Below are 7672 nucleotides of genomic sequence, written 5' to 3'. Positions count from 1 at the left end.
TTCCTGACCTTATTGTTGTTATTTAAAGTAGAAGGTGGATTAGCTTTGCTCTCCAACAGGTCTAGATTCAAGTTATAGACAAACTCAAACAATGCAGTTACCTCTCTGAGTCTTATTCTTGTCACCTGTCACATAGAGCAGTGATATCTACCTACCTCACAGGGGTGTATGGGAAAAAAACAAGATCTTTGTAAAATGCCAAGCACAAATGCTCAATAAATGAGGACAATGGTGATGGCGATGGTGGTGGTAAAGCCATCATCATCATTAGATCAGGCAAATAGAATTGTTTCCAATAATTTAGTTAATATTGAGCCCAATTTTATCCTGTGTTCTGACCTCACTCAAATACTTTGTTTCCATGAAGTGTAATACATGATTAACAGAAACGAATGATCCGCCAAACATTGTAATCTCCTTGGAAGTGTTCCAGTTTGTAGAGATAATGGGGATCATTTAGGGCCTGTCACTCTGGCATGCTGCTATCCTGGAAGAGATGTTTGAGGATTGTGGCTGTTTTGCTTTTACTACAAATTTCTTCATATCTTAGGCTTTAGCGTTTGAGGAGACCTTTCCGTGAGGGTCAAATTATGCCTGCAGGTAGGAGGCTTTTAAAAGTGCACTCAATGTTTTAATTTCTTTAGCTAATGCTTTTGCAATAATGTCTTTCTACTTTCAGCAGAAGAGTATTATATTTAGATTTTCTGAATTTTAAAGCAGTTACCAAAAGCAACGCTAAGTTTTTCAAAGGAATTTAAAAGGCATAAATGATCCTTTACAAAACGGTGACTAAAGGCCGAACTTTCTAAATGAAAAAATAATTGAGTCTTATTCTCACTTCCTCTTCTGTTTCCTCGCCCTCCTTCCAAAACTGTTTTTTTCTTGAGGTGACCCCAAGGCCTTGGCATGGAAATTTAGAGGAGATTACCACATAAAAATAGATACCATTAGCTAACATAAGTCATGTGCAGAAGAAAAGATCTTTTGTGTCTCTTGTATCCCTAATGCTTCCCATAATACCTAGCACTTAGTAGGTATTCAGTAATATTTGGTAAGTGAAGGACCTAAAATTTCAAGATTCTGGCTCAATTATGCGTCTCATGTAAAGCTGTAGCAGTTGCACTTAGAAAATCCAATAACATGCAAAATCTTGGGGAAAATTCCTAATATGAAAAATCTCGGTACAAGATAAAGGAGGCAGTATCATCTTTGTGTCTGTACTTCTGAAGTTCAGTCTTACTAAAACACCTGGTCTATCATTACTGACTCTAAATCTTATCTTTATGAGCTATTTTGATTGACTGACATAACCCCAAAAACTAATACATTTAACAGTCCCAAAGAACAAGTCTAAGAAAATGTACTCGTTTAATTTTGGAATGATGAGAAAATGTTTCCCCAAATGCTCAGCTGGTAGAGGGGAGGGAAGAAGAATAGAATACACAAACCAACTTAGTCTTGCAAATGTAAACCTCAGTATTCTCCTTAAGTCACAAAAGCACAAATAAATATACATGTAATCATCTTAAAACCATTTACAGTTAAGGATGTGAACATTGATTCGACTCTAAAATATTTTTGTATTGCTCTAAGTAGTGTATCCTACACTTTAGAGGGGAAAGATTTTGCCAGAGTTAATTGGCAAAGGCATTTGTGTTGGCTTGAAAAACCATAAGCTAATCACTTATTTAGTCCGCTAAAAACAACTTGATTAATGTTTGGTAAGAAATTCTGACTAAAAGTCTCCATTATATGCTTCCAAATACAATAGAACTTTGAAGATCATAAGCAAGTCAGTCATATTTGGCTATTACTGTTTGTTATAAAACAATCCCACAGCATGTCAAATGGTCTGTGTACCATATTTTTGTACCCCTACTTCATCCTAAGCCAGCATGTGTAGTTAACTTTATAATCTTGTTTACTTTCACGTTTTCTCTGGGACAGCTAGAAACTTTAATGTGAAGAAGATGACATTATACACTGTAGCAGATTCCCTCAATGTCCAGGCTTTTCTCCTCTCTGCTGGCTACAGATGATGTGAGGGCCCTGCCCATATTTTCCCACTGTGTTCATTCTTTCAGTGCATGCTGGAGGCTTCTTACTTCAAGCACTGTGACTCTGTCTGAGGGCTTTATTGGGCCTTGGGAGCCTGCCTGACCCATGTAGGGTAGGCCAGAAGGGCCTGGAAATAAACACCCCTGGAGCAATACCTTACCCAATAATACATGAAAGTTGGTGAGTAAATACTCCACTTTCTCACATCTTAGGTGAGGCAACTTTTGACGTATGAACCATACATTCCTCCAGAGGTACCCAGTGGAACCGAGCTCCAGCTGCCCATAGTGGTAACCTACCTGCTCATTAACATTGACTTCTTTCCCTTCTCTGTCTCACTTCTCCACTCCTTTACCAGGAGTCACCTCCCAAATAAACTAATTGTATGAATTCTTGTCCAGGGTCTGCTTTTGGGAGAACCCAGTCTACCATAAACTTTTTGGCTATTTCAGTAAATGCAGTATAGGTTATACTGCAGTAAACTAAGTACAGCTTACACTTAGCCAAGTGGACTATACATGCCATTCTAGCCAAAAAGTAAATCGTGAATGGAATTCTTGCTTTCCACAGTGGAGAACAGAATTTTGTCTGTAGCTAATACTGTTTCACTGGTGTCTTGGTGTCTTGTTTCACTTGTGTCTTATTGGTCATAACTGGATCCTAAATTCTCATCACCTTTCTGGAAACTGTCATGGGACACGGAGGGAGATATCAGTGAAGATTTGATGTGACTCCAGAACAATGAGGGTTTGTTGTGATCCCATATTTAGAGAAATAGCACAAAGAACACATTCTGCTCATGTTATGTAAAGAGGTTCTGGAAAGTGGTTCAAACACATGCTCAGTGAAGATAAGGCTGGGCCCTTTATTTTCCTGCTGGGTGTTCCTATCCCCTCCACAGGTTGGGTCACCGTTTATTTATCAGTGATTTTCTAATCCATACCGCCAGGCCAGACCTCTCCTGAGAACTCCAGTCCCAGATATCTAACTACCCACGAGGCACTTGAAGATTTATTTGCACCACAAATCCAACAAGTCCCAAATGGTACTCATTATCTTCCCCCAAACCCTCCCCTCTTCCTGTGGCCCCATCAGAAAACTTTGAAGTAGCCTTGAGGATCTAGCCTTCTCTCTTCATCAATAATCCTATCTAATCAGTCTCCAAGTCTTACAAATTTAATTTCCTAACAATCTCTACAAACTTCTCTCCATTCTCCTTTTCATCACTGCATTTCCAAAACACCATCATCTATTTCACTCAACACCGGCCTCCTAGTGCCCCTCCCTGCATCTAGTCATGCCCCTCTTGTAGCATTCTCCACACTCCAGCCTGAAAACATCTGCTCACACTTTTCTCTGGTTAAAATGCTCCAGTGGCTTTAGGTAAAATCCAAAATCCTTATCCTGGTTGAAAATCCTCCCACCACTCCATCTTAACTGCCTCTTCTGCATCATGCCTTCTTATTTTGTTCCCACTACTCCCAGTCCTGTAATTCTTTAGGGAGACCTTGCTCTCTCTCACCATCTGCCACTTGCATTTTGGAATTTCTTCTACCTAAAACCATATTCTCCAGACTCTCAACCTGGCTAACTGCTTCTCTCCCTTTAGAACTTGGCTACTATGTTCATTCCTTGAGAAAAAGCATCACTGGACCCCCTTACTAGGAAAAGTGCCCTTCCCTGGATCCCCACAATAGCCTGGGCTTCCTTAGCCATATCGCTCTCCCACTAAAAGCTATATTTCTTAGTCTTTCGTGTTCACCAGACTGCCTTCAGTGCCAGCTACTGAAATATCTGTTGTATGAATAATGGGCTGAAATCAGGTTCCTTACTAGCTGATGATCACGGGCAAGTCACCTAACTTACCTGAACTTCAGTTTTCTTATCAAAGTGGAAATAATATTCAAGCACAGGGTGATTGAGAGGAGTTGATGAAATTATGGATCTGGGGTTCCTGACACCAAAGTTGGTGCTCAATAAATAGAAGTTATTTTGGATTTAGCAAGGTAGAACTGGGCTTGCCTTGCCTCACGATGTTTTGAGACAGTAAAGGCTACATCCCGGAAGGTGTAAGTTAAAGGGGCACTTTGATATAGCAGCTCTGGGAGGAACCCAGAGGGAGGAAAGTATCATTTAGCTAAAAGCTAAAAGGTCTTTTAAAACCTTTCAAGAGGTGTGTTTTTGGAAATGCAAGCGATATAACAACATACAATGGCATCTAATTCCCTCACAGTTTCTTCCAAACAGTCTTTCTCCTTGAGTTTCAATATCTGCATTCCCTGGATTAATGCCATGAATCCAATTCCTAAACTGAGATTTTTTTCCAAGAATTCTGCCTTAATTAGTTATTCCCCACTCCTCCTTGGTTTTTTTTCCCGCTTCTCCATGATTACTGTCATGAACCTGAAATGGCACCATTAAGCACCTAATCTTTGAGCCTCCAGGGAACTGTCATCAAAATGCTCAGGAATCGAGATGCACATTTATAGGCAATGTAACTGGGTAGAGGCAAGCACTGAACAAGTTCCTGGGCTTGCACTGGTGAATGATGAAGGCAGAGAATTTTTTAGCTTTTAGTAGAGAGGTGAATTAAATACATAATTGGGTTGGAAATTGGGATAATGGCACCTAAGGGAGCTGTCTGCACATTTTAAGGGCTTTTGGGTATTTAGTAAATTACTGCTTTGACGCACTTACCTAATAGTCCATAGCAATACAGTTTTCAAGTTCACTGGGCCAGAGGTGCCCTGCCCCACCCTAAACATACAAAGTGTATAAATTCCTTTTTTTTCTATATATCCTAACAATTTGGGAATACATAGTCACTTGTAAGTAACAGTCAGTATACTCAGAAAAATAGGCAAAATGGTGGTTAATGGTGTTGTCTATGTTGGAGTCCCACCTCATTTTCTTGGATAGGCTTGAATAGATAAATTCATAAATACGTATTCTTAGCTGCAAAATTCTTTAAGTAGTTGCCTTTTTACTTCCAAAAGCATGAAGGACTTTATTTATCTGTTTATTTTATTTCTCAGTGCTCTATCAAGTCTTTAAATTTCTTCATGGAGAAAGCAGCAATTAGGCAATAGATGTTCCTATGTCATCTCAATCAGCAGTAGCAAAAGTTATTAAGTTGGGCAGTGTGCTGGGCACCGATTGCATGATTCCATGCCTTCTATCCCTGCTAAACTCTGCCTTGAGAAAGGAGATATGCACTGTGGATGCAGAGCTGAAGCCATGCCACTAACTGCAGCCACTAAGCAATTTTGGGCTGGGATAGATATACCCTGGGGAAAAAAGAGATGAATGACTTCAGCTCTTCACAAGGTGGGTCTTTGAATACTCCAATCCAGAGTTTTCTACATCAATGAACTCAGCACCTATTAAACATATTATATACATTATCACATTTAATCCTTACAACAACCCATTATCCTGCTTTCACAAATGAGAGTCCAGGATTTCAAGGTTCATCAATTGCTCAAGATCACAGCTGGCCAATGAAAGAGATTTGAATTCTGGATGTGGTTAAAACTTAGGCCTTGATACTGCTACCTGTATATTCTGCCAGGTAATCTGGAAAATATGTGCTTCAAAAGCCTAGAAACTTCTAATGTGGATAAAATTTAGATCCCTGGATGCTCAGAATAACAGTTCAGAAGTCATATTTTTCATGGTAAGAGGAAATTTTAACTCAGTATTTTTTAGAAGAGGGAAAAAAGGGAGACTGCTAACATTGTGAACATAAAGTCTCAAAATGGCGATGTTTGAGAAGTCACTCAGTGGCTTGGATCTCTGTCATTGAAACTGACTTTGGTAAATATTTTCAAAAGTCCATTCTCCTTTTTTTGCTGTTTGACTTTTTATAGAATCCTAGAATTTCAGAGCAGAAATGGATCTTACAAATTGTTTCAAGTATTTTTTTAAGCAAAAGTGATTGGTTCTTCCTCTACGCTCTCCCACAATTAAAATCTTTTCATGAATTCTTGTTGATCTTGGGAAAAAGACAGAAATCATGAGTAGGTCCTACAAAGCTGTGAATGGCCTGGACACTTCCTCTCTTCCAGTCTCATTCAGTGCCATGTTCCCCTTCTCTCCTCGTGTTCTATTTATACTAGACTTCCTTTGCTTCCTTGACCACACCATTCTCCTTCTTGCCACGAGAACTTTGCATCAGCTGTCCTCCCTTCCTGGAACTTCACATTCCTCCTGGGCTAGTTAACTCTCACCATGCCTTCATCATTAGCTCAAACAGCATTCTCTCAAAGAAGCCTTCCCGGGACTTTCCAAGGTAATCAGTTATCCTCATTATGTAGTGACATATGTCATCACAGTGTATAATAATTCAACAAATAGTTATTAAGCTTTTTTTTATGTACAAACCCTATTCTAGGTGCTGGAAAACAAGACAAAGTCCCCGCTCCAAGGAGGATATAAACAATAGAGAAGTCAATAAATGACTTATAGGTAGTATTCCATGCTACCTTAATTAAGAAATTGGTTGTGGAGCTAATGACTGACTATAAAGAAAGTAGGAGGTAATTTTGGATGGGGTGGTCAGGGAGGCTTCTCTGGGGAGGTGACATTTGAGCAGAGATCTGAGTGAATATGGGAGGAAAATATGAGTCCCTCTTTGTGAAGTCGGGTAGAGGGACACTTCCAAGCAGGAACAACTTTGGCTTGTTCATGGAATGCAAGGAGGCCATAGTGGCTGGAGTGGAGAGAATGAGGAGAGTGAAGATGAGATCAAAGGTCACATGGGCATGGCTCACATCATTAACAGCCTTATGGATTGGGTGTAGGGATGGAATTTAGCCTAAGTGTGATGAAAAGTCACTAGAGATTTTGAACATAGGGGCACCAATCTAATTTATGGTCTTCAAAGATCCCTCTGATTGCTGTGTGAAGGATCTATGAAGAAGGACAAGGGTCAGGTACTGTTAGTGCAGTAGTTCAGCCAAGAAGTGACAGTGGCAGTGATGTGGTTTGCAGCTGGTGCAAAGTGGTTAGATTTAAAACATGTTTTGAAGTACTGTTGACAAGACTTGCTGATGGATTGGCTCAGGAGTTTCAGAGAAACCTCTTTTTTACATATATCACAGTTGTAACTTTACACTTATTGATGTAATTCTTTAATCAGTACCTTATAGTTTCAAAGGACTATATGCTCCATGAGATAAAAAAAAGTCTGTTTTTACTTTTCATTGCATACCCACTGCCTGTCTGCCTACCAGGTGATAGATGCTTAATAAATATTACTTGAATGAAGGCATGAATAAGTGAATTGATAAATACATAAACTAAAATGATCTTATTCTATAGATAAGGAAAATGGATCTCTGAGAGTTTAAGTTAAGGAAATGGCCTTAGGCCTGTCAGCTCAGACTAGAACCCATGTCTCTACATTCCTCTTTTAGGCTACTTTTCCTCTTGCAGTAGAGCCACTGTGAACCTCATACTCTTTTATTGCGGAGAGGGAAGGGTTGCCAAAATGTGCTTCAAAAACTCCTAATGGATAACTAGTCTGTTTAGCCTGGCACTCACCAATGGCAGTCAAGAGTTATTCTAATCACCTTTGAGGCTCTGTTGAGGAACCTCAAGTCTATGACATTTT

The sequence above is a fragment of the Nomascus leucogenys genome, chromosome 8 (genome assembly GCF_006542625.1).
Source record: "Nomascus leucogenys isolate Asia chromosome 8, Asia_NLE_v1, whole genome shotgun sequence".
In the NCBI taxonomy this organism is placed as follows: Eukaryota; Metazoa; Chordata; class Mammalia; order Primates; family Hylobatidae; genus Nomascus; species Nomascus leucogenys.
The sequence above is the reverse complement of the archived record's forward strand: the minus strand, read 5'-3'. Positions refer to the sequence as shown.